Source organism: Ailuropoda melanoleuca, chromosome 5 (assembly GCF_002007445.2).
Source record: "Ailuropoda melanoleuca isolate Jingjing chromosome 5, ASM200744v2, whole genome shotgun sequence".
Taxonomy (NCBI): domain Eukaryota; kingdom Metazoa; phylum Chordata; class Mammalia; order Carnivora; family Ursidae; genus Ailuropoda; species Ailuropoda melanoleuca.
In genome coordinates, this window is record NC_048222.1 from 59,952,515 (window position 1) to 59,980,240 (window position 27,726).

The 27,726-nt window shown below is 43.5% G+C and overlaps 1 long non-coding RNA gene across 1 annotated transcript in view; it reads right to left on the reverse strand.

Annotated features, from left to right (window-relative positions):
* LOC117802374 overlaps positions 1 to 27,546 on the reverse strand; it is a 38,885-nt gene extending 11,339 nt beyond the window's left edge. The window contains exon 1 of the long non-coding RNA XR_004625663.1: positions 27,240 to 27,546. This is a non-coding gene — a long non-coding RNA (uncharacterized LOC117802374). The remainder of the gene's footprint in view (positions 1 to 27,239) is intronic.
* Between the last annotated feature and the right edge of the window lie 180 nt (positions 27,547 to 27,726).

The window sequence follows — 27,726 nt, forward strand, 5'->3', positions numbered from 1 at the left end:
CAGCCCTGGGTGACGCTCGGGTGTACTAGCAGAATCCACTCCAGAGAAGGCGGGCTTTTGTTTTGGTTGCAAACACTGTTGTTTCACCCTGTAACATTCCCTGATAACTTCGTCTTCATCCTAGTAGAGTAATACTACGCAAAAACACACACACGTTTAGAGTGAGCAGACACACACACAAAAATGACAAATGCTCTCATTTTTTTTTAAATGTAGACATCCCTAAGTAACATTCTTAAAGAATTAACCTCATAAAAGTGATGAAAAAGAAAAGGCCCTTTAAATATCAGACAAGAGACCCGAGTTCAAGTGTTGCCTTCGACACGGATTCATTGTATGACCTTTGGCACATTACTTAACCTTTCCTCACCTACCAAAAGAAATATAGAGAAAGAGAAAGGTGCCCAACCAGCTCCTTTCATAAAAGAATTCTCACAACCCCTCCTTTAGGGGCCCACCGTACTGTAATTTGTAAGAAATATATATTTGGGCATTCAGATGACCGAAAATTTATTTCTCATATATATTTGCTTTTCATCCACAGTTTCTTGCTCACAGCTGCCAAAACCCTTGCAATTTCCTAACTTAAGAGTAACAAAGGCATCTCTTGTTATGTTAATGAAGTGACTTTTGGACCCCACCTAAGGATTAAAAGATCTGAACTTTAAGTTCTCCTCCCCCCAAGCTCACCTCCTGCCCCAGCCCCAGGGAGGGGAGAGGGCCGGGAGGTTGACTCCATTGCCGATGGCCAATGAATTAATCAGTCATGACTGCGTAGTAAAGCCTCCATAAAACCCCAAGAAGATAGAGTTTGGAGAGCTTCCAGGCTGCTGACACATGGAGGTCCTGCCCTTTCCCTGTATTGTCCTAGGCATCCTTTCCATCTGGCTGTCCCTGAGTATGTATCCTTTTATAATAAATTAGTAATCTAGAAAGTAAAATGTTTCTCTGAGTTCCGTGAGCCACTCTAACAAATTAATCAAACCTGAGGAAGGGGTCTTGGGAATCTGAGTTATAGCCGGTCAGTTAGAAGCACAGGTGACAACCTTGGCTTGTGACCAGCATCTGAAGTAGGGAGTGGGGGAGCAGTCTTGTAGGCCTGAGCCCTGACACTAGGGATTCTGATGCTATCTCCAGGTAAACACTGTCAGAATTGAATTGAATTATAGGACACCCAGCTGGAGTTGGAGAATTGCTCGGCGTGTAGGAAATCTCGCCCTCCACACACTGGAAATCAGTCTCAGAACACCAAAGAGGGACCAATATCAAAAGAGGTCATTTGCCCTATTTTCACACACCCCAGGACACCCCGAAACCCTGTCGGACAATCACTTCTGTCAGTGCATTCAAATTCCCACAGTAGCCAAAAGCGGTTTTTTCCTTCATGGATATGATTTTAATTTATTGATGATTAAACTGAAGCACTAAGCAATTCAATACCTTGGAGGACCACACAGTAGCAGAGGCCAGGCCAGTAACCCCAAGAATTGTGTTGTGAAGTGTCAGGCCTCTTACAAAATGACGGTTAGGGACAAGGAATTCCAAATGTGGATAGGAAGCAATCTCATTATCCATGAATATTCTGAAATGAAAGCTGAGTTTTAAAGAAATTGGTTCCATTTTTTAAATAATACATCTGGGATGCCTGGGTGGCTCAGTCAGTTAAGCATCTGCCTTGGCTGAGGTGGTGATCTCAGGGTCCTGGGATCCAGTCCTGAATCAGGCTCCTGGCTCAGCAGGGAGCCTCCTTCTCCTTCTGCCTGCAGCTCCCCCTGCTTGTGCTCTCTGTCTCTGACAAATAAAATCTTTTAAAACATAAATTAATTAATTAATTAATTAAAAAAACATATACAATCCTCACCACACCACTTAGCTTGTGTGTGTGAAAATTAATAAGAGGAACCCCCACTACAGTGGAGTCAGGAGATGCTGAAGGGGAGCTCTCAGTTGCAAATCCAACAGGAAGACACAGACCGTGCACATGGATACTGCTTTACTCTCCGAGCAGGGAAAAGAAAGGCTTTTTTCATCCCCATCCCGCAGTAAGCAGCCAACTCAGCCACTATACGTCTAGCTCCCAGTTTATGCCAATGGACTTCCGTGTATAGCAGCCTTCCCAGCTTCCCACTTGCCTTTACAAAAGAGCATGCCTCTCCCTTGTTCTTTGGATTGCCTATGGTTTTGCCTGTCCTGGATTTCAATTTTCTGCTATTCCCAAATAAACCCATCTTTTGCCGGTAAAATACCTGGAAGTTGGTTGGATGGTTTTTTTTTTTTTTTTAAGATTTTATTTATCTATTCTAGTGAGAAAGAGAGAGAGTGCACGTGTGTGTGCTTGAGGATGTGGGGGGATGGCGTGGGGGGGAGGGGGTAAGAGACTCTCAAGCGGAATCCCTGCTGAGCGCGGAGCCAGGTACAAGGCTCCATCTCATGACCCTGAGATCTTGAGCCGAGACCAAGGGTTGGATGCTTAACCTACTGAGCCATCCAGGCACCCCTGGAAGTTTTATTTTTAAGGTTAACATCACTGGTGGCCTGTATGGGGATCCAGGGAGGACACCCAACAACTCTGAGACTGGTGAGCAAACAGGGGCCAGTACCCATAGAGCCCATGCGCTCACTGTGTTCTCACCAACCCTGGGGTTTGAGGGTATGTTTTCTTCTTGGGGCACCTGGGTAGCTCAGTCGTTAAGCATCTGCCTTCAGCTTGGGTCATGAGCCCCGCGTCAGGCTCCCTGCTCAGCAGGAACCCTGCTTCTCCTTCTCCCTCTGCTTGTGTCCCTCTCTTACTGTGTCTCTCTCTGTCAAATAAATAAAATCTTTAAAAAAAAAAAAAAAAGAATCTGACTGTTCCTGCTGGAAATGTGCAGGCCTAGGGGCACCTGGGTGGATCAGTAGGTTAAGTGATCAACTCTTGGTTTCACCTCAGGTCGTGATCTCAGAGTTGTGAGATGGAGCCCAACACTGGGCTCTGCGCTGAGCACAGAATCTGCTTGAAGATTCTTTCCCTCTGCCCCTCCTGCCCAAAAAAAAAAAAAAAAATACTTAAAAAAAAAAAAAAAAGAAGGAAAGAAAGGAAGAAAGAAAGAAAGAAATGTGCAGGCTTCAAGTCTGAGTCCTGTTTGGAACTGGACTGCTCTATTGAGCTGTGCTAGCCTTCCATCTGACTTCTTTTTGAAACCAGACTATTCCTGTTGGAACTGTGCCAGTTTGAGCTACGGTGGCCTTTGGTCTGACTCCCTTTTGGGACTAGACTCTTCCTTTGGAACTGTGCCAGCCTTCAGTCTGATTCCTTTGGAACCAGGCTATTCCTACTGGAACTGTGCTGGCCTTTGGTCTGATGCCTTCTGGAACCAGGCTGTTCCTGAAAAACCTCTAAGCAACAGGATCCCCGTTATGAAAGGGCTTTGAGGGTGCACCTCCCTACTGGGACTCTGGCTGCTTTTATGTTTAAAATTTATGGTCCCTCCACATGCACACTTATAAATAAATGGACTGCCTTAGCCAAAAGTAATTCAGAACTTCAATGGCCATTCTGTGGAACTTTCAATCTCCCCAAACTTGTTTTACTCAAAATTAAAAGAAAGCCATGGCTCCTTAAAAGAAACAAAAAAGGAAAAAAAAAAACCTGAATGGGATGCCTATTTTAGAAGGTACCTTGAGGCTTCCAGATGGTTTCAGGATTCTAGATTTGTGTCTTTGCAAAGTACCATGTCTAAATTAACTAATGTAAATAACAAAAAAGTCAAAATGTCTCCTGAAGCTTCTTTTTCCCCTCCCCCATCTTCTCTGTCTACAGACACGTGGTGGCCACCTTGTGCTCAGGGCTCCGCCTCTGGTGCCATTTTCCTCTATTCTTTCTACTGACCTTTCCTTTTCCTTCAAATCTTTCCCCACTCCTTCCTCTCCTGAATCTATTAAAACCTGCCTCTGGGCGCCTGGGTAGCTCAGTCAGTTATGCGTCTGCCTTCTGCTCAGATCATGATCCCATGGTCCTGGGATAGAGTCCCACATCGGGCTCCCTGCTCAGTGGGGAACCTGCTTTTCCTTCTCCCTCTACCCCTGTTGTTTCTAAACCCCATATGCTACTGACATTGGTCTACTGACAAAATGATAGCATTCAGGAACCAGTATTGATGAGGAAAGGTTAACAAGGCTGCAAAAAGTGCCTACTTCATTGTCCCACCTGCCCGAAGTATAATCAAGAGAAACCTGTTAACCTATTTGTACAAATGGATTTCATACACCTTCCTTCTCTCATGGATAAATACCTTTTAGTCATGATCTATATGTTTTCTCACTGGACCACAGCTTTCTCTTGTAGACAAGCCACTACTACTTCTGTTGGAAAAGATGACCCCTACCTGGAGACCCCCTCAAACTTCACAGAAATTAGGGAACCCATTTTACTAGTCAGGAGCTTTGACAACTCTGTGCTGTTTGGCCCATTTTACGACACCTTCACTGTGTATCATCCTCAATCCTCAGGGTTAATCAAATGCAGTAATGGCACTATTGGGACTCAACTGGCAGAGAAGGTCCTTCCTGGCACTAAACCACTAAATATAAATAAAGAACCTGACTACTGGTCAGCAGTACTTTCAAAGGAAGATCTTTTTTTTCTTTTTTAAGATTTTATTTATTTATTCAACAGAGAGAGAGACAGCCAGTGAGAAAGGGAACACAAGCAGGGGGAGTGGGAGAGGGAGAAGCAGGCTCCTAGGGGAGGAGCCCAACGCGGGGCTCGATCCCAGAACTCCAGGATCACCCCTGAGCCGAAGGCAGACGCTTAAGGACTGAGCCACCCAGGCGCCCCTCAAAGGAAGATCTTGATCAAAAGGGGGAAACGTGAAAAGTAATCAAGGGCAACCTTAATAAACTGGAGTCAGGAAGTTTGGCAGAGGGAGAGCTCACGCTCTACCACTTGTTCGCAATTACAAATCCAACAGGAAGACACAGACTTTGCACACGGATACTGCTTTACTTTCCCAGTAAGAGGAAGAAAGGATTTTCTCTTGCCCCCACAACAGCCCGACCAATGACAGACAGTCACAAGTCAGCCAATGAAAAGCCAGTATATTTCCAGCTCCTAGTTTACCTCAATGGACTTTCTCTTTAGAACAGGCTTTAAGCATCTGCCTTCGGCTCAGGTCATGATCCCAGAGTCCTGGGATCCACAGCCACATCCAGTTCCTCGCTCAGTGGGGAGTCTGCTTCTTCCTCTGCCCGTACTCCTTCCCCCACCTACTTGTGCTCTCTCACACACTCTCTCTCTCAAATAAATAAATAAATCCTTTTAAAGAATATAAAAGCTAAAAAAAAAAGAGTGGCCTTCCCAACTTCCCACTTTCCTTTAGAGAGGTTTCCTCCCCTTTGTTCTCTGGATGTCCAAGGTGTTTTCAGTAACTTCTTTGTTCCAGATTGAAATTCTCTGCTATTCCCAAATAAACCCCTCTTTTGCTGGTAAAATAACTGGAAGTTTTGTTTTTAAGGTTAACAGGTGTGACTTTGGATAAGTTACTTAACTTTCTTGAACTCAGTTTGTTCGTGGTAAAATGTGGGAAAAATTGACTGGCAATTTGCTGTTGGAGTATTAAATTAGATTGAATATCTAAGGTGCCTGTCATGATACATGCTAAAATACTGTATCTGCATTTATAATATATTTTATAATTATATTCTTATTATAATTATTAGTTCTCTTGACTGGCTTATAAAGAAAAATCCATGTAGTCTGTTTGAGTGAAGGAATTAAACTTTGGGGCCATAACAGACAGACAACAATTTCTCTACTCAGATAAGCATCAATCTGTTCTTCTTTCAAGGACCAAAGAGTTAGCCTGGAAACATTTGGGGTTGGTCCCCAGGAGCTTCCAAGGGCTAAAGAGCCTAGGATCCCATTAAGGGTTTCCCCTGCTATTCAAAAGTAGAGCATTCTTATGAAACTCTTCATAAGCTGAAATGCTGTAAGCGAAGAAACAATTACCATTCGTTTATATGGAAAAATTTTTGAGCACTCCCAGACCCAAAAAAATAACTTCTCATAGACTTTTCTGATACCTTAGAACACGTCTTGCTAATGGATGCCCAAAATAAATTGAGATAAAGCACAGATGCTCCCAGACACAACTTAAAGCTAGGATGGCTTGATGCTGAGATGGTGAGATTTCAAAAAGCAGGGAATACCATACAGGTGTTGTTTTTAGAAACTAGAACTCCCCCTCCCTTAGTATAGGTAACCTTGATAACCTTTCTATTTCTCTAAATTCTGTACATCCTCTCTTTTTTTGTCACAGATGCATATTTTATGTTTTCTCAGGCAATTTAATATAATTTTATTCAGCACTTAGTAATTAATTTTTTCTCTTAATCTTTATACGTAATACTTAGAATATATCTCCAAGTCGTCCACATTACTTTTGTTTTATAGCAAGGAACATTCTGATAATGAATGTCTGAGCTGTGCTCATCGCGGTGCCTGGCACAATGTTTCCAATGAATGTTGGCATTAGTGTGGCTGGACCAACAATAGCTAGCTAATATTTATTGAAAACTAATTCTGTGCCAGGCACTGTCAGCCAAAGGCTTTTTTGTTGGGCCGGATTATCCAGGATCAATGTATTTACTAGGACATTTTTAAGCCATTTAATTGGTATTCAAATTGATGGTCCAGATTCCTTCTTCCTCACAAAAACAGGTGCTGGACAGCGCACGGGACGCAGCGATGTTCCTGTGGAGGGCATACTTCAGAAAAGCTCTTGCAATCTCATTATTCCCAGCAGTCTCACACATAAAAGTTTTGATAGCTGACAATTTAACACATCCAACCAGAAACAAATCATCATCATTAAGCTTCGCTGATAGGCCATCCACTAAGCAGATGTGTGAGAATTCATGTTGTAATTACCTACGGAAGAGTTGCCAGCAGCTATTGCCCCAGGAAAGTTTTTCAAGCACATGGGAATATTTTATATCTATTGTCTAAGATGCCAGGAATCGAAGGTCGTTTAGCCGCAGCATTAGCAACCCAACTATCTGTAATAACCTCTTCGGGGCCCTGAGTCTCAAATCAGTACCTTCCCCAATTACTCTCAAGTCCTAAAGTCACACCGTTCATCGCTGGTTGCAACCGTATTTCTGATCCATCAAAACGTGGGAGAGGATATTAAACAGCCCGCCTCCCTGCCTCTATTGGTAGCACATCTTCCCATTAAGAACAGCAATAAATGTCCTGTTCTTGCATTACCCGTGTATGCAGAATCCTTCATACTGAAGCCTTGGAATGGGATATGCTATACTAATTCACCCAGAGGCAAATAAACAAATCCCTCTCAACATTTCCTGCACTTCTGTTCCTCCCCATAACACTAGCAGGACCTTCCTCTTTGCCCCAGTGACCCACAATCCCTATCCTCAGCTCAAATAACTGCACATTGTTCTTTCACACTTCTTCCAGCCCCAGGCGACTCTACCCTTCCCCTCCCCAGTGAATCAAGCCTTTGCTTCTCTCCCACTATGTTCAAAGCAGAAGACAGGTTCTTTGAGTCCATCTGCCACTCATCCTCCACATCTTCTCCCACTCCACTTCATCTCTTTAACGGATAAACACATTGCTCCTTTGCCATGCTCTCCAAGGAGGACCACTCTTCCCCCTACTCACTCCAACTCAAACCCAGAAGGAAGGAGCCACACAGTCCCCCTTCCGTAGTCTACTTCACCAGCTCCACTCATATCCTCTCAAAACAATCATTCCACCTTCTTCCCTTCCCTTCCCTGACCTCAGGGACTTTCCATCCTTGTTTCCATCCTTGTAGCGAATATCTCCATCCATCATCCCCAGATATGCAAACATCACCCGTGCTCTTTAAACACCCAGTAGCCTTTCCCCTTTCCTTTAAACCAACACCCTCATGCCCTGTGTGAGCATGACCTGTTTTATCTCCACAACATCACGGTAAGCGCTGTTGCTCTGAAAGTTCCACTGACTGCTACCTCTCCCCTAGGACCCCAGTGCCCTCTCTCACTGAGCCTGCTCTTTGCCCTCATGCAAACATTTCAGTCCCATTCTCCACTCATCCAGTACCCCCCGGACTGGCCAGTCCCCAAGCTCAACCACTTCACTCTGGTTCTACTGATACCCCAGGATTTGACTGCTCTTGACCTTCCACCCACCTGCCTATTTACACACCTGGGTGGCCCCCCCATTGTAAGAGAATCAGCATGGAGATGTGATGTCACCAGGCAACATTATGCAAAGTCAGGCAGTCCAGCCATACCAGGACACTGACTAGGGGTGAAGTGTTGAGTTGCTAGGCTATTCCCCACCCCTCAACTACACCCAATCATTTTCATCCTATTCATTCTTGTTCCCCCCTCTTATGCTCAGAAGATGATCTCAATTCCTATTTCACTGAATAGAGCTACTTTTTAAAAAATTGTTTCCAGGGGCGCCTGGGTTAAGCATCTGCTTTCAGCTCAGGTCATGATCCCAGAGTCCTGGGATCGAGCCCCACATTGGGCTCCCTGCTCAGCAGGAAGTCTGCTTCTCCCTCTGCCCCTCCCCCGCTCATGCTCTCCCTCTCTCTCTCAAATAAATAAAATCTTTTGAAAATGTCTTTTTAAAAAATAAAAAATTGTTTCCAGTGAGATATAATTGACAGTTAATATTGTATTAGTTTTAGGTGCATAACATGATGATTTGATACATGCATATATTGCAAAAGGATCACCACAATAAGTTTAGTAAATATCCATCAAATCACATAGCTACAATTTTTTTTCTTGCAATTAGAACTTTTAAGATTGACTGTCTTAGCAACTTTCAAATGCACAATACAATGTTATTAGCTGTAGTCACCATGCTGTACATTACATCCCCAGATAATCTTTATCTTGTAACTGAAAATTTGTACTCGTTGACCACCTTCACCCATTTTACCCATCAATCTGTTCCCTGTTTTTCTGAGTTTGGTATTTTAGATTTGACATAAAGCTCATGCAGTCTTTGTCTTTCTCTCTCTGACTTATTTCACTTAGCCTAATGCCCTCAAGGTCCATCCATGTTGTCCCAGATGGCAAGATTTCGTTCTTTTTTATGGTATGAAAGAGCTCACCCTTTTTTTAGGTGATATATATATCTTCTTTATCCATTAATCCATCAATGGATATTTAGGTTGTTTCCATATCTTGGTAAATGTTACTAATACTACGATAAATATTGGGGTGCATATATCCTTTCAAGATAGTAATTTTGTTTCCTTCAGACATATACTCAGAAATTGAATTGATGAATACAGTGTATCTATTTTTAATTATTTGAGGAACCTCCATACTATTCTCCTGGCTGCACCAATTCCCTGCACCAGTACACAAAAGTTCCCTTCTCCACATCTTCAACACTTGTTGTTTTTTGTCTTTTTAATACTAGCCATCCTAACAGGTGTGAGGTGGTATCTCATTGCAGTTTTGATTTGCATCTCCCTGATGATTAGGAATGTTGAGCACTTTTGATGTACCTTTTGGCCATCTGTATGTCCAAGAAGAGCTCATTTAATTCCTCCTCCCGTCCACCTTCATCTCTCTCCACCCCCACCACCTGTGTAATTACTTTCCTATATGGTTTTTGCCCAAGATGTCTGCATAGTTTGGACTGTTGCTTGTGCCCTACCACAACCCCAGCTGGTTGAGTTACAGAGCAACTGCTGCATCATTACTGCAAAAGAAAGTGTTAAAGGCGGAGAGTGCAACCTGCTAGGCAAAAAGTCAAGGGCATCTCCTACCTATTCTGCCTTTTTCATCTTGCCAAAAATGTCCCTGCTACTACAACAGGAGATACTCCAGTACAGGCACCCAGCCCTACCATGGGAATTCGTAATAGATAGAAATTTTTTTGTGGTTGTTAGATATTTGTCTATCAGGAAAACATTCTGGGTCTATTGCAAAGCTTTTTAGCTTTTTTCTTTGTTATTATTGCTACAAATTTTGTTGTTGTCTTGATTTGTGCTAATTTAAGTTTTCCTTTCCTTTACTCTTACTTTATTATCTATCCCTTTCAGTTCAAGCTTCTTTTATTTTCTTTTTAAAATATTTTTTCTTGGGTGCCTGAATGGCTCAGTCAGTTAGGTGTCTGCCTTTGGCTCAGGTCATGATCCCAGTGTCCCAGGATGGAGCCCACAGCCAGCTCCCTGCTCAGTGGGGGCCCTGCTTCTCCCTCTCCCTCTGCCTCTCCCCTACTTTCTCTATCTCAAATAAATAAAACCTTTTTAAAATTTTTTTCTCTTAATCCTCTTTGTTTAATTATCAATACTCAAAAGAGCATTCTTGGGGCACCTGGGTGGCTCAGTCATTAAGCGTCTGCCTTCGGCCCAGGGCATGATCCCAAGGTCCTGGGATCAAGCCCCACATCGGGCTCCCTGCTCTGCTGGGAGCCTGCTTCTTCCTCTCCCACTCCCCCTGCTTGTGTTCCCTCTCTCGCTGGCTGTCTCTCTCTCTGTCAAATAAATAAATAAAATCTTTTAAAAAAAAGAGCATTCTTAATTCCTTATATTGTACTTCATCTCCAAACCCATCGACTTTTATGTTTTTAACGTTTCTATAGCATGTTTTTCCATTTTTAGTCCGTTACTCTCTCAATATTTTATCCTTTACTTTGATATATTTACCTTTCACCTTTTTTTTTTAAGATTTTATTTATTTATTCGACAGAGAGAGAGACAGCCAGCGAGAGAGGGAACACAAGCAGGGGGAGTGGGAGAGGAAGAAGCAGGCTCCTAGCGGAGGAGCCTGATGTGGGGCTCGATCCCATAACGCCGGGATCAAGCCCTGAGCCGAAGGCAGACGCTTAACCGCTGTGCCACCCAGGCACCCCCCTTTCACCTTTTTGACCTTGTTGATTTATGTTATTGTATTTTTTATCTTAAATCTTATGTATCTTATCATTACTTTTTAATTCTTAATTTTTATTTTTTAATTTTATTCATAGCTTGCTAATTTTATTTTTTAACTTCAATCTAATTTGGGCTTTTTTTTTCCCCCTCTCACTCTATTTCAATGATTCTGTCTGTTCTTCTATTTCCTTTATCTTAATACTTATTTATCTCTCATGACTATTTTAAGTCTTAAGCTTTTATCTGTATTAGGCTTTTATTGTCTTAAAATGTATATTCTATGATTTTTCTTTCGACTTTCTCTTACCAAGATTCAGTGTTTTTACTTTAACGTTCTCTTAGCCTTCTACTCTGCTTTTATTATTTTACTTCAGTTTTCTCTCTTTTCTTTCTTCTCCTACATTTTTGTTTATTTTATGACTTGGTTTAAAATCACTGGCACGAGTGGTAGTGAGAGAAAAACCCTACCTCCCTCAGGCAGGAATTGGAAAGCTTCTCCCCCAGGGAGTTCTCCCTGCAGCTGCCCCCCACTCCCCCTATCTTATGGATCCCCCAGCCCTTTTAAGGAGACTTGAGAGACCTTCCTGTAACTCTTTCCAGAGCTAACATTCTCTGACTGGTTGGGAGTGGGGCGGTGGGCGTGGTGAGTTTCCTCAAGGGCATTGCTTCCTGACACTGAACGTTATCCTACATATATATTTTTTTGAATCCGTGTTGAGGTTTCCTCAACCTACATTGAGGCATTTTGAAAGAAACAGCCCTGTGAAAACAGACAATGGGGGCTGCTGAAGGTGGAGTTGAGGGCCCATGACGGGATCATTTTTCTGAGCTTGGCATCAAGAATAGGAATAGTGACGCCAGTTCCTCCCTCCCCACGTCTCTCTCTCTCTCTCTCTCTCTCTCTCTCTGACTGCTCACCTTTCCCTCACTGTGTTGGCTACTAGAAGTCTTAATGCCAAATGTGTGGCCTATGCCAAGCAGGTTCCCAGAACCTGAGGGCAGTCCTGTGCACGCTAACCTCCCACCCATTTCATCCTCCCTTTCTCTCAGCTACAATTTTCTAACCTACTTATTTTACTCTACTGTGTGGCATTCTATGTATTTGAAAGCATCGTAAATCCTTTCTTTTTTTTTTTTTTTTAAGATTTTATGTATTTGTTTGACAGAGATAGAGACAGCCAGCGAGAGAGGGAAAACAAGCAGGGGGAGTGGGAGAGGAAGAAGCAGGCTCATAGCAGAAGAGCCTGATGTGGGGCTTGATCCCACAACGCCGGGATCACGCCCTGAGCCAAAGGCAGACGCTTAACCGCTGTGCCACTCAGGCGCCCCCGTAAATCCTTTCTAAAACCAAGCCAGTTTGCGCTCCTGAGTGACCTCCGGCAAGGTGACTATTTTCCCCGTACTTCGTCTTCCTCATCTGTGAAATGGAAATACCTCACCTCACGGCTGATTGGGAGAATTAAATGGAGATTATGCATAGGAGTACTTAGCACAGTGACCAGCATACACTAAGTGCTTAACAAATTATAGCTAAAATCGAGAAAGGGGCCTGAGAAAGAACTGGAATAAAAGCTGAATAGGGGGCTGTATGAATGAGGTACAACAGACTGCATTTTCTAAAATGGGCAACATTTTCCATTTTCCATTCCACCTGCTCTTCTGCAGTGTGAACTGGCTGCTCCCCCATCATGAGGTGGAGACTGCGGAGCCTGTGCCCCCAACACCTTAAATCTGGGCTGGCCCTGTGGCCACCATTAAAAAGTGCTACTACCCTGAGATCAACACCCTCTGAGAATCCCAAGACATGTGTAGGATGAGGCCAAGGAGTCCCCAAGACCCCAGATATGAGATGAAGAGTCCATCTTGGGAATGGATCCTCCCAGCCCCCAGCCCCCAGCCACCCAGCTGACACGTAACCGAGTCCTTCTGGAATTCCTGACCCAAAAAATTGTGAGCAAAATGGAATCGTGGCTTTAAGTCACTAAGTTTTAGGGTGATTTGTTATATGGTAATAGGTAACCGAAATGGAAATGGAAGTTCTTTGTAAAATATATATAACCTCTCTGGATCCTCCAACCAACTCTTTATAGGTGAGCAGAATCAAGCATATTGCTTTAATCATATGCTAAACGTCAACTTCCCAGTGGACAGAGGCCATGTCTGACACTTCCATCGAATGCCTCGTTAATTCCTAAATTCTGAGTTGAGCATTTTGGTGTAAAGGCCACATGTCTGGTATGCAGGATATTTATTCCTTCATTCGACAGGTACACGTTGAGTCCTTACTACGTGTCCAGCACCGTTCCAGATGTGGGAGATATGGCAATGAACATGTCACATCAAGTCCCTGCTCTCATGGAGCTGGTGCAGATACTTCCCCGAGCTGATTACTCTTCATCCTACCCGCCAGCTCCCTTCTCCTCCCTTCTCTGTACCCTGAAGGCTAACCTCTATGGTCTGCATCACCTGAGCTCTTCAACCTCTGGCTTTCTCATTAAACTGCAAAGAATTTACTGAAAGGTCTGTTCAGTAAATAGGGCTCAGACACTAAAAAGCACTGAGAGATCAACCGGCAGAAGGAGAGAAGGGTCAGGATGTTTGCTCCCCCAGCTCCCTCTCTGCTCCATCTCCCCCAGTTGTGTCCCTCAGCCTAAGGCCCAGTTTCTATAGAAGGTCCCTCTTCCAGGTCTCCGTTCTTCCCAGGATCCTCAAACAGTGTTCCTTCTATTTGCATTCAGGCCAGAAGACGAGAATTTATTTTCACTTGTACTAGTACCTGGATGCTTCACCACTTCTCTAGGGTTCATTGATCCTGCCCTGAACCTTGTCATAGCCCCTTCAGTAAATTCTCTACAGTTCACCACTTTGGGTGTGCTGTTTGTTACCAGCCATGATCCTGACCCATTCTCATTCCAACTCAGACTCAACGGGACTTTTACATAGAACACATTTCAAATTTAAATTTAAATCAGCATGGCCACTGTGGGCTTCCACAAGTACTGACCACAGAGGTACCAACTTTACTACCACTCTAAAACCCAGCATTCAAAGACACAGATAATGAATCCCAATGATTACTGATTATGCATAAAGATGATAAAAGAGGTCTCATACCATGTGCTAACACCAATTAGTTGGAAGAGGCTGCCTAGAGCACTGTGATGAGAAGAACTGCAGGACCATATCTGGGCTCTGTAGCAATTAGTCCTGTGATCAGTTAGTAATGTCTGCCGTCAGCACAGGATGAGGAGTGACAGCATGTGAAACCCAGAGTTCAGGCCTTGGTTCTAGTATCTGTACTGCACCGCTATATGCCATTGGTGTCTTCCATAAATACCTTTTAAACATAAAATAATACATGAAGACCCACAACGAGTAAATCTACTGTGCACAAATCTATTTCCATGAGTCAGAGATCTTTTTTTTTTGTCACCTAAAGGATCAAGGAAGTGAGCAGAACTGAGCCCCATGACCTTGAACCCATCCATATAGTGCTCTGCATGAATCAAAAAAACTTCGAACTACAAAGACTGTACATACTCATAAAATCTGTACTTATTTGACTGTTTGGAACTATCACAGTGATTTTTTAAAAAATTTCTTTAGCAATAGAACTCTTCATTTAAATTAAGTCTCACACAGAACCCTGAACCAATAAAAGGAGAGCTGCTCTCATTAAAGAAAGAAAAGCCAGAGGCTCACCTTGTCTGTGACACCCACCAGGAGCATCTTAGCAAATCTCTGAGACCTGGAGGGCACAGCTTGAACACTAAGAGGAACCCTCTTAGGTCTGTTGAGAGCCTATGTAATTGTTGCAGCAGAATATTTTGATGTATTAACCAATTCTTTTCACTTCCAATTCCCAGTTGCCCTGTGAGCCAGCCCCACTCATGCATTCAGACATGAAGCATCCCTTGCCTCAAGGAGGATTCTTCCCATGGAACTGCAGATCTAAAAGGTCAGATGCTTAGCTTTTTGTTTTCAAAAGGCAAGGTCCAGGTTGAATCAGTCTACCTGATTCATATCAGGCTATCCTACAGCAAAAACCAAACCAGAAACCTCAGTGACTTTAGCACAGGAAAACTTATTGGAGTTGGGCCTTCCTCCTCATTCTTTAGCAACATCATCTAGCATACACGAAGGTCAGTATAGCAAAAGAAGAGAGAGAATGGGGAGCTCACTTTAAAATTTAAAATTCAATTTAAAATTCTTCAGCCTGTGTATTAGTCTGCTCTGGCTGCCATAACGAAATACCACAGACTGGGCGGCTCAAACAACAGAAATTTATTTTTCACAGATCTGGGGGCTGGAAGTCCAAAATCAATTTGTCAGTAGGTTTGGCTTCTCCTGAGGCCTCTCTCCTTGGCTTGCAAATGGCCACCTTCTTGTGTCCTCCTTGTGGTCTTTCCTCTCTACACGCTCATCCCTGGTATCTCTTCCTCTTCTTATAGGAAGCAGTTATATTGGACTAGGCTCCCCCCCTTACGATCTCATTTGACCATAATCGTCTTTTTAAAGGCCCCATCTTCAAATGCAGTCACATTCTAAGGTACTGAGTGTTAAGGCTTCAACGTATGAACAGAGTTCAGTCCATACTGCCTGGAACCAGTTAAGTACCATTTCCACTCATATTTTGTTGGCTAAAACAAGCTACGTGGCCCTAACTGACTGTAAGAGAGGCTGGAAAGCTTCATCTTCACGTACGCCCAAGAAGGAAAGAAGACCCTGCTGTGAGTCAGCGCTAGCAATCTCCACCTCACAAGAGTAAGACAAAAAGATTTAGAAAAATATGTGATTGGGCACAGACACCCCTAGGGAGAGTCTTCCCCACCCCTAGAGTGAGTGATGGGGAAGGAAGAGGGAAGGGTGATAAAAGGGAAGTGATGTGGGGAATTGACAAAGAGACTTCATTTGGAGAGACATGTGGACAGAAGCACAGGCAACATTCAGAGATATGTCCCCCCATTGCCCTGCATTCAAGCAACAACGCCAGTACCAGAAAAGTGAATGGGAGCTGCATCCATGCTCACAAATGACCCAGACGCCATTCTAGTCAAGGAGGCACTCTCCAGCCCAGGTCAGAGCAGCTACACTATTCATCCTTTCCTTGGTCACCTGGGGATGCTCTGCTATCAATGGTACCAGCACACTGCCTACTAACCACCCAGAAGGACTGCCGCCCACATGCCCCAGACTTAGTATCCGACTGCTCCATCATCTGACCATTCCACGGGACAACCCCGTTCCGTACACACTCCCACACAACCGGAGGCCCTCAAAAATCCAAGCACAGAGGTCAGAGATGCTGATGGGGCAAGGGACGGGGGAGCCTTCATCCGCCACTCTCCTCACCTGTGGGACTGAATCACACCGCCCAAGATTTCCGCACTGGCCAGGGCAGAAGTGAATTAACTTCATATACTTAGTAGCACCAAACAAATGTGTGTCAATTCAAGGAACGCCATAGAGCCATCTACTGGTTGCAAGAAAGAAGTCATCAGAAAACAATAAACAGGAAAAAATAATCAAATTCAACTTTAATAACTTCATTACAGAAATGTGACGGGAAGTGTCGTCTCATTCTCTCCAATGCAAGAAAATATAAGAGACGCTCCCAGTTAGATGTGCCTTTAGTAGATGTGTTTAGGGAACTAGAATTGTAATATACCAGAAGGCCATCTAGCTCACCGCTCTGAGGGGCTTTCCAATTCTCCCGGTTCTACATGTTCATATTCTATAAAAATAAGATGGGTTCATTTTCTGAAACCTGAAGCCTGCAAGTTTAATTAAGGAATTTGAGATCCTGCAGCTTGGCTGACAAACCATCCACTCGGCAGCCCGATATCAGGTGCCCGGCAGTACACAATCAGAGCCGCACAATGTCTGAGACAGTTTCCTGAATGGTCACGAAGGTTTTTAACAACAACAACAAAAAGCTCCAAGACTTGGGAGCAGGGTAGGGGGAACAAAGGTCTCATTCAAGCAGGTGCCCACTTTCAAGGGCAATATTGGATTCAAAAATTGAACTATGCCTCCTCCAACACCAAGCAGCCTTGCTGCTTAAAAGGAAGCTGATGAGTTATGTTCAGCCCAACTCTTCCAGCCTCATGGGATTAGAATGTGACTTTAATGTAGTGTCTGCTTCCATGTACAAAGCCCAGAAAAGGCTGCTAGGCGAGGCTCCGAAGGAACACGTGAGGGTCATTCTCATAGCCTATGGGCGTAATTCCAAAGCCCAGGGAGGGACATGATCCAGGCGGGGGTGAACGCTGCATTTGAGCACATAACGGCTGACCTTCCATTTAGGGTCAGAAATCGGCTAATCTGTTTCTCAGACTTGCTCCACAGAAGCTGAGAAGATAGATCAAGTTTAACTAAAAAGATGCCGGACGCCATCTCCAAACGAATCTCTTAGAGGCACGAGGACCACCATGCATCGAGTACACAGCGCCACCTACAGCACTATCGGTGCAATTCATCGTAGCCCTCTTCAAAAGCAGCATTGGAAAATCAGAAACGATCTGGGAAACACTTCAGGGATTCAGAGCAGAAAGTATCCAACCTAAACTTTAGATGTGGCAGATACTATGTTTATTTAAGGGTAGAAAAAAATAGAAAACTCCAATAACGTGGAGGGGTTTGAGCTAATTGATTATAGGCCTGTCTGTTTGCTTTCGTGCTTGCTTTAGGCTAACAGCAATGAATTCTGACATTGTGATTTTTCCCCCTAAAGTCTGTTGCAAGAATTAACCAGAAAGTAAAATCAATCAGAAATAACCGTCAAGAGCAGCTGAACACTGAAATCTGATGTGAAACATTCAGTCACTCATCTGCCATCTCTGAAATTTAGAAAAAAAAAAAAAAAACCCTAGAAGAAGAGACTCCAAGTCTTCAAACGTACAGAAGCTAGAACAGGTTGTGATCACAGCCCAGGACTCTGGAAAGCACCTGCTACAGGAACCACCCCCACAAACTCCTGAAAGTCTCACCATCCTTCCCCTCTTTCCCCCATCTTCACTGATTCTTTTATTTATGGTTTAACTTAATGTTTAATTTAATGTTTAATTTAAACTGATTAAAAATCTACTACATGGTACAGGGAGAGAGAAGATAGAAGAGGGAGAAACAAATATAAAGAGGAGATTAGCTCTTAACCTCAAAAACTTGTGCCATTTATACTGCCTAGCCTAATTTGAACTTTAATATAACGTGCTCTAACATACAGATTCACGTTTTCTACCAAGTTTTATTTGCTCAGAAGAGGAAAGGTCACTTGTGTTTGGGAAATCAAGGAAAACTTCATGCAGAGGAGAAAAAAATCTCACTTCTTCAAATTCAAGCTCAAATGTCAACAGGAGACAGCATGTGAAACAGAAGGAACGACACAAGCAAAGTCATCTGGTGCTAAGATGAGCCCTACATAAAACAGCACTCACACACAGAGGCACACACACAGGCAGAGAGACAGACACACCTTCACTCACACCCAATCCGCTCTGTCTCATTATCCTGCTTTGTTCTCTCTCACATGTATTATCACCTGATTTATACGTATTCCTGTGATTACCTTCTCTTTCCATGACAAACTACACAACAGCAAGACTTTTGTTTCATTCACTTCTGTATTCGCAGTACCAAACCTGGTACATTGTAGCTTCTGGATAAATACGGAAGGAAGGAAGGAAGGAAGGAAGGAAGGAAGGAAGGAAGGAAGGAAGGAAGGAAGGGAGGGAGGGAGGGAGGGAGGGAGGAAGGAAGGGAGGAAGGAAGGAAGGAAATAGGAAGAGAATAGGAAGGGAAGAATGGGAGTAGGGGAGGTGCTTAGGACACCCACTGAGAAACAAATGAGGAAGACCATGGGAAATTAGATACCAGGGATGATGAGGACAGAGTATGAGGTGTCTTGAATGCCAGGTGAGAAACTTGGATTTTTCCTGCTTCTTCAAAGCTGCTGGTTTTTTTCAAAAGATAATGACAGTACGCTAAGCTAAGATTTTAGAAGATTGACCTGGTGAAAGTATAGGATGAATTTGAGGGGAGACAGATTAGAGGTGAAAGGAGCAGTTACTGTGAAATAAGTAACGGTAGTGATGGGTTACAACCATTGAATAATATGGGAATCTATAAGACCTTAAAGATATAAATAAATAAATGAGTAAAAGTCTAAGATGAATCTGGAATATTTTGCTGTGTCAGAAAGTAAGGAAATGCTCAGAAGCTAATGAAGATATGTCAAAAGGACTAAGGAGACAGCTTGAAGGGAGTCCCACTAGCCAAACCTGGACATTTTAAACTTTAAAATAAATGATAGTGAGAGTTTACAGCCCCTTGAATAAAATGAGAGTCCATGGGAACTTAAAGATAAAAATGGATAAATAAACAAGTGGCAAAGAAGGGAAAGCTCTTTCTTACAGTAGAATGCCAACTAATAAATGTAGATGGAATGATGGAAATAGAAAATCACCATTTGGCAACCATGATGGGGAGAGTTATTAATAATCGCTAAGGAGCGTGAGTAGAGATTTAATGAGGAACAGGATATTGGTGTACTTTCAGAATATCTCCCCACAAAATATTTACTAATCGCAATGGGGGGGGGGATGATGGCTTTATTGGCAGAGAAATCTGGTAGAAACCAACTTGACAAGGTCAGAATTAATCCCACCAGATATTAACAGGAGAGTGACCCCTGCTGGTCTGATGTACCAGGAGCGCAGCATTCTGTCCCCAGTCTGTGCAATTCCTGCCAAGAATGGAGGGCGCGAGTCTGCTCATGAGAACACAACAGCCAAAGCCAGACTGAAGGTCAGCCTTCGGAATGGAAAGGTCCCTACTCTGTAAATCTTTCTAGGTCATGCAAGACAGGGAAATACTAAGGAACCATTCCAGACTGAAGGAGACTAAAGAGACAACAACCAAATACAGTGTGAGCCTGGGCTGAATCCTAGACCAGAATGGGGAAAAAATGACATTGTTGGGACAGCTGAGAAAACTTGGATGGAAAAATGTATTAATACTGATTTTTTTCACTCGGAGGATGACAGGATGGCTATTAAGGAAAGTACCATGTGGGGGAAAGATCCACTGTAGTACTTAGAGGTGTTGAGTTTTCGTATCTGCAGCTCGCTCCTCAACACTTCAGAAAAAATAGAGTAATAACAATGATTCTATGTAATTACAAGGTTTTATTTTTAATTACAATAAGATGGTATACAGAAAGCACCTGGCATATGGTAGATTCTCCTTACAAGTTAGTTGTGTCCCCCAAGAAAGAGGGAAAAAGTGTTAAGTCTGTGTCCACAAACTCTGTCCAAAATAAAGATATCACGTAAACCCTCTCTTCAACTTACGAGGGGGAGGCCCACCCAACGACAGCAGTGCTAAGAGCAGGCTTGAGCAACGCACAGTATAATGATAGTTCTTTTTGGATTACAAAGCATTTTTGAGTTTGTTATCTCATTTTATCTTCACAGTACCCCAGGGAGACAGGCAATTATCATTATTGTTGCTGGTTCTTTATACTATTATCATAGTTATTATTACAAAGAAATGGCAGTTCAGAGACCTCAGAGTCGGGCTAAATAAATAATTAAAATGATGGTTTACCTTTGCAGGGAGAGAAGCAAGGTTACACTCATAACTTGCATGGACTCATATATACAACCACAAGCTCCTGTTCCCTGGACACAGAGGCACCTCTCCAGACCCAAAGGAAAATGCTGTGACCGTGTACCCACCGTGGACCTGGTCCAGCCTGACCTTCACATGCCTGCCAATGGGCTCTCCGCCCATCAAGATACGGTTCCCACCCCTGCACCAGGCAGAAGACGAGTAGGCTCTGGGGATCCAGCGTGCGGCACAGTGACTACAGGTGATAATATCGTATCATGGACTTGAAAGTGGCTAAGAAAGTCAATCTTGAATGTTCTTGCCACCAAAAAGAAATGGTGATTATGGGAAGGGATGCAGGTGTTACCTAACGCTAGGGTGGTCATCATCTTGCAGCCTGTCAGTGTATCAGATCAAAACCTTGTACATCGAAGACTTACACCACGTTACATGTCAATTATATCTCAATAAAGCTGAGGAAAAAATGTCGATGTATAAAAGACAAATAAAGACTAGGGAAATGTTCCAGATTGAACAAAGTTAAAGGGACATGACGACTACATGTAATCCCTGCCACGACACTGGATCCTATACTAGAGGGGAACGTGCTCCGGGGGGCATCCTCACATCAACTAATAAAACTGGAATATGAACAGTACATTACGTCAAACATTGTATCAGTGAAACTTTGTGAGGTTGATAACTGCACTGTGAGGTAAGACACGACCCCTACTGCAGTATTTAGTAGACCTAGTATTGTAGTTTAGTATTGAGTATAATGCAGTGGTTAGGGCTAAAGGCCATGCATGTAACTTACCATAAATTATTCAGAAAAAATGCACATATGCATGCATATGTAATAGATATACACATATGTATATGCATGTATAAATGCATGTATATATGCATATACATGTGCCCATACAAATTTCCACATATTTACAGAAAGAGGAAGAAAGATCAAGAAAACAAATGATAGGGGCGCCTGGGTGGCTCAGTTGTTAAGCGTCTGCCTTCGGCTCAGGGCGTGATCCCGGCGTTATGGGATCGAGCCCCACGTCAGGCTCCTCCTCTGTGAGCCTGCTTCTTCCTCTCCCACTCCCCCTGCTTGTGCCCTCTCTCGCTGGCTGTCTCTCTCTGTCAAATGAATAAATAAAATCTTTAAAGAAAAAAAAAAAAACGATAAACAGGAGCAAATGTCCTGATAGGTGAATCTGAGTAAATGGTATATAGGTGCTATTATACTATTTTATATTGGCAACATTTTTTTTTTATTTATTCATTTGACAGAGATAGAGACAGCCAGCAAGAGAGGGAACACAAGCAGGGGGAGTGGGAGAGGAAGAAGCAGGCTTCGAAAGAGCCCTATGTGGGGCTCGATCCCAGAATGCCGGGATCACGCCCTGAGCCGAAGGCAGACGCCCAACGACTGAGCCACCCAGGCGCCCCTATATTGGCAACATTTTGTAAGTTTGACATTATTTCCAAATAAAAATTAGGAGGAAGAGAAAGAAAGGAAGTGTAGCCCTGGCCCCCATTGCTGGATTCTGGAAGAGTTAATAGGGAAAATTCAGGTCTATCTTTGGCCCCCTAAGTCTCTCTTCTATACACATTCAAATAGATGATGCTTTATTTTAAGATTTTATTCATTTATTTGAGAGAGAGAGCACAGAGGGAGAGTGAGAGGGAGAAGCAGGGTCCCCACTGAGCAGGGAGCCCAATGCGGGGCTGGATCCCAGGACCCTGAGATCATGACCTGAGCCAAAGGCAGACACTTACCTGACTGAGCCACCCAGGCACTCCGATAGCTGATGCTTCAACAGCACTCTGGTCTTCTCAGACACCGCTTTACATGCCTTGTGTATATTAACTCACTTAATAATGGTTCACACGCTGTTATCCCATTTGATATCATAAGCCCAAGTTTATAAATGAGAAAAAGGGTACACATGAGTAAGCCAGTACCTCTTTATGAAGGGAGGTCACCTTGGGCAAGCAGTGGAGCCAGGACTCACGTCTGCTTCTTTCTGCTCCACGTTCGATCCTCTTTCCACCCTAACATGATTCCCAAGCCTGGCCGAGAACCTAACTCACCTCAAGAGGTTTTTTAGGTACGTACCCCCACGTCCTTCCTCAGATTCATTGGTCAGAACCACCAGAGAGGGGACGATTATAGATTATAGTACTTATAATCAGAAATGGCCTATTGAGGGGCGCCTGGGTGGCACAGCAGTTAAGCGTCTGCCTTTGGCTCAGGGCGTGATCCCGGCATTATGGGATCGAGCCCCACGTCAGGCTCCTTCACTATGAGCCTGCTTCTTCCTCTCCCACTCCCCCTGCTTGTGTTCCCTCTCTCGCTGGCTGTCTCTATCTCTGTCGAATAAATAAATAAAATCTTTTTTTAAAAAAAAAAAGAAATGGCCTATTGAAATGAGGCAATCAGAAATGGCTTCTCCCAATACTAATACTAGAGAATAAGTAGAATTTCACAAAAATAAACTCAAAATGGACTAACGACCTAAGTGTGAGACCTGAAACCATAAAACTCCTAGAAGGAAACATAGGTAGTAATTTCTTTACATCAGCCTCCACAACATTTTTCTAGATAGGTCTCCTCAGTCAAGAAAAACAAAAGCAAAAATAAACTATTGGGGCTTTATCAAAATAAAAAGCTCTTGCACAGCAAAGGAAACCATTGATAAAATGAAAAGGCAACCTACTGGATGAGAGAAGATATTTACAAATCACATACATGATGAAGGAATTAGTATCCAAAATATATACAGAGCTTCTACAACTCAATATAAAAAAAACAAATAATCCAATTTAAAAATGGATAGAACATGTGAATAGCCATTTTCCAAAGACATCCAGATGGCCAACAGACGCCTGAAAAGATGTTCAACATCACTAGACATCAGGAAAATGCAAATCAAAACCACAATGAGATATCACCTCATACCTGTCAGAATGGCTAGTATCAAAAAGACAAGAAATAACAAGTGTTGGTGAGGATGTGGAGAAAAACGAACTGTCATGCATTGTTGGTAGGGATGTAAATTGGTGCAGGCATTTTGGAAAATAGTATGGAGTTTCCTCAAAAAATTAAAAATGGAAATACCACACAATCTAGTAATTCTACTATTGGGTATTTAACCAAAAAAAATCAAAAACACTATTTCAAAAAATATGCTCCCTTATGCTTTTGCAATATTATTTACAGTACCCCAGATATGGAAGCAACCCAAGTGTCCATCAATAGATGAATGGATAAAGAAGATGTGGTGTATATATACAATGGAATATCATTCAGCCATAAGAAAGCACAAGATCTTGCCATTTGCAACAACATGGATGGACCTAGAGGGATTTATGCTAAGTGAATTAAGTCCAGCAGAGAAAGAAAAATACCATATCATTCCACTTGTATGTGGAATCTACAAAACAAAACAAATGAACAAACAAAGCAGAAATAGACCCATAAATTCAGAGAACAAATTGGTAGTTGCCAGGGAAGAGAGTGCTGGGGTGGATGGGCAAAGTGGGTAAAAGGGGGGGTACGAGGTACAAGTTTCCAGTTATCTAATGACTAAGTCACAGGGATAAAAGGTACAGCATAAAGAATATAGTCAATGGTATTTTGATAATGTTTAATAATAATTTTAATAACGGTACTTTAATGAAACAGATGGTAGCTACACTTGCAGAAGTGTATAGAGTTGTCAAATCACTATGTTGTATGCCTAAAACTAGTGTAACATTGTGTGTCAACTATACTTCAATAAAAAAACTAATTACAAAATATTCTTAAGGGCAGATTGTATACGTCTATATATTCCTTTGTATTATTGATAAAAGCAGGGGTGTGCAAAATAAATATTTACACTCAAAAAAAATTTTTTTAAAGAGTAAGTACCACTTAGACATGCAGAACCCTCAGACCAACACTTGAGAGCAAGGGGAAGTTGCGCGTGGGTGGGGGTGGGGGAGGTAGTGCCAGAGGAAGGCTGATGCCTTTACATTACCTTAGGCAGAGGAAAGCAGCTGCTCCAGACTTTAATCCTAAATGTTACCAACGCAAGGGAGAACCCAGGACTAACCTGACGGGAAGATCTAGAAAAGTGTGCAAGCTTGCTTGCATGCATACACACATGATGTGGCTTGCCAGCCATAACTCACAAAGGCCTCTGGTAGCTTTACAGTTTCGCCCCATATGCTACTGATGACCAACTTCCCAAATAGTACACAACGCCTAATTCAAAAATTCTGCCTCCTGTCACAACAGATGTAGCATAATTTCCAGTTCCAGAAATGTGCTCGTAATACCTGCAGCCCGTTTCCCAATGCTGCCCAGTCCCTCCAGTACACACACACACACACACACACATACATACATACATAGTGTTTATGTGGGTTTTTACAGCAGTCAAAACACAATGTGGGTTTCCGCCAGGAAAAGCAATACCCTTAGAACATAGAAAAATGAGGAGCGCCCTCTTGTGGCTCTGACCTGACCTTGGCGCTTCCTAACCCTGAGAACGGAGGCCAGTTGCTTCTCTTTAAGCCTCAGACGTCGGTAAAACTCGGGTAAAACGCTCTCCCGTAAGGTGATTGTGAGGATTAAACAAGAAATTGGATGCAAAACGCCTAGCCGGGTGTCTACGTCAAAGTACTCGAAACTATAGCAGTTGGTATTATTTCGGTGAGGACTGGGCTAGGATTGCGGCTGAGCAAACTCACCCAAGCAGGACGTGGCGAGGCGAGCGCTCGCGGCGCCGACCCTGAGCCCTGTGGGGTGGTGGGCCAGGCGGCTGGAGACACGCGCAGGGGCTCCCCGTGACGCGCTTGGGCTCCTTTACTCAGCGCTTACGGGGCGGCCAGCTAACCAGGCGCAGGTGGTAAACATACACAGCTTGGCATCGCTTCAAACCCAGCGTTCCTAGGCCCAGTTTGTTACCGAATCGGGAAGGAAAGACGCCGGCGGAGCCCAGCAGGGGTCCGCGGGGCGCAGGTGCTCCGGTCCTCCTGCAGGGGGCGCCACAGCCAGGGCGGAAGGAGAGCTGCGTGCTCTCCCCTTTCCCGCTCCTCTCCACCGGCTATTACTTCGTGGTTCTGTCACAGAGCCCACTGAGAAGCCCCATGAGGCTAAAAGGGCCATTGTTGGCAGGGGCGGGCGTGAATCCCTGCTCTCAGCGACTTTCTGGAAGAGCTGCAGTTCCCCCTTCCTAGTCAGGAGAATGCTTTGCAAATGACCCAGAGGACCCATCCTGAGAACTCATGCTCCCTTGGGCTCAAGCTCCTCCGAGGCCGAACCCATTCCACTCACCGGAGGACCCCGCAGCTGGCCAGGCCTCGTACATAAGTATTTGCAGGATGAATGAATAAATAGATTAATATTGATGATGGGGTAAAAAACAGAATGTATCCACCTTGTTATCCTTGTAATAAAGCTAGGTTTTTAACTCGAGCATCTCATGGGAGAATCACTCCCCTTCCACACTCATTCTCAGTCCGTGTGGCTCACACAGAGCGGACACAATCCTCTTTCCCAAGAGTGGGCACGTGATTGGTTCAAGAAAAGTCATAAACCCAGCTTGGACCATCAAATCTCTTCCCAGATTTTTCCCATATTCACAGTCAGAAGAGAGAGACTGTTGCTTTAAGGACCAGGTAAGCCTGCTTGGACCATCAAATCTCTTCCCAGATTTTTCCCATTTCCAAAGAAAAGAGAGACTGTTGCTTTAAGGACCAGGTAAGCCTGCCCAGTATACCTGAGGAAGAAACCAGCACAAAGAAAAGCAAAGGAGAACGAGAGAGAGAGAGAGAGTGAGAGAGAGAGAGAGAGAGAGAAAGAGAGAGAGAGAGGAGGACTTTGAGCCTTGAGCCTCTGGATCTGGCCTTGCCTGATCTCCTTCTCAGACTTCTAGATACCTAAACAAATAAATTGCTTTTTTGCTACTTGGAAAATGAGAGGATTTGTACTAATATATGCCTCCTTTTTCTTTTACTCCTGAGCAGAAATATGATAAGGCTGAACCGTAAGACGCTTTCCAGTGTAATCCCAATATCAACAAATTTTCCAAGACACTGAAAACAGACTGAAGTTCAGATCCCTGTTCTGCTTCTCGTTTGTTATCTGATCTTGAAAATCTTTCAGGCCTTTGGACAATGAACACATAGTTCCTAGTCACAGATGACAGCCCATTTGTAGATTTAAAAATTGGATTCAAACTTTCATCTTAAACATAACCATTCAGATTACTATGTTTTTACAATTATTAATGTTTAAGCAGTAAACCTACAGTATTGTATTTGCACATAAAAACACATAGAAGGTATTCCTCGTTTAGAAGACAGCCACTAATTAGTCAGATCTAAGGTGAATTAGTAGAATGTAAGGATATATTTACAAGCTGGACTGGTACCAATTTGGAGAAAGCAAGCTAATAAAATCAGCTTTGCTGGAGCAAAATGGCACACAGTGAGGTCCTTGAGTCTCATCGCTTCCATTTGCTCAGATAAGGAAGGAGTAGGGTAAGGAGAGTTTTCTACCACAATCTTGTTAAATTTCAGAGTATGGTCCCCAGTCAACAGTAGGGCATCCACTCTGGGAGGAAGGGCCCCGGCTGACCACTGAGATTGTAAAAAAGGTGGGGACAGAGGTGTAAGCCTGGTCAGCAGTTGCCCCAACACCCTCTCCTCACATCCTCCCATCGTCCCATACAGAGATTGATGACCTCTCACCTTTTGAAAGAGACCCATGCCCAGGTGCACCACTTTCTCTCCTCTCCATCCTTGGCCTCATGACTTCTTCATCCAGTCTGTCCTTCTCACTTCTTTGCTTTGCTTCAGGCCTCCCTCTGCCATTTGCAATACTCTGCAAGCCAGCAGGGCCCTTGGGCCAAAGAGATTGCCAACATTTTCCAAGTCCTAGAAGGTATCCCATAAATCTACCAAAAGGAAGATTTATAACTGCTTTCGCCTGAAAGCTGGATATTCATCAGCTGTGGAAAGTTCCACTATCCCAGGTTTGGAATACCAATTTTTTTATGTCAAAAGTACTTTATGGGGGGGATTAAAGATGGCGGAGGAGTAGGGGACCCCTTTTTCAGCCGGTCCCCTGAGTTGAGCTGGATAGGTACCAGACCAGCAGGAATATCCACGGAATCAGCCTGAGACGCAGGAAGATACATCTGGATCTCTACAAATGAACATCTCCAGCGCTGAGTAT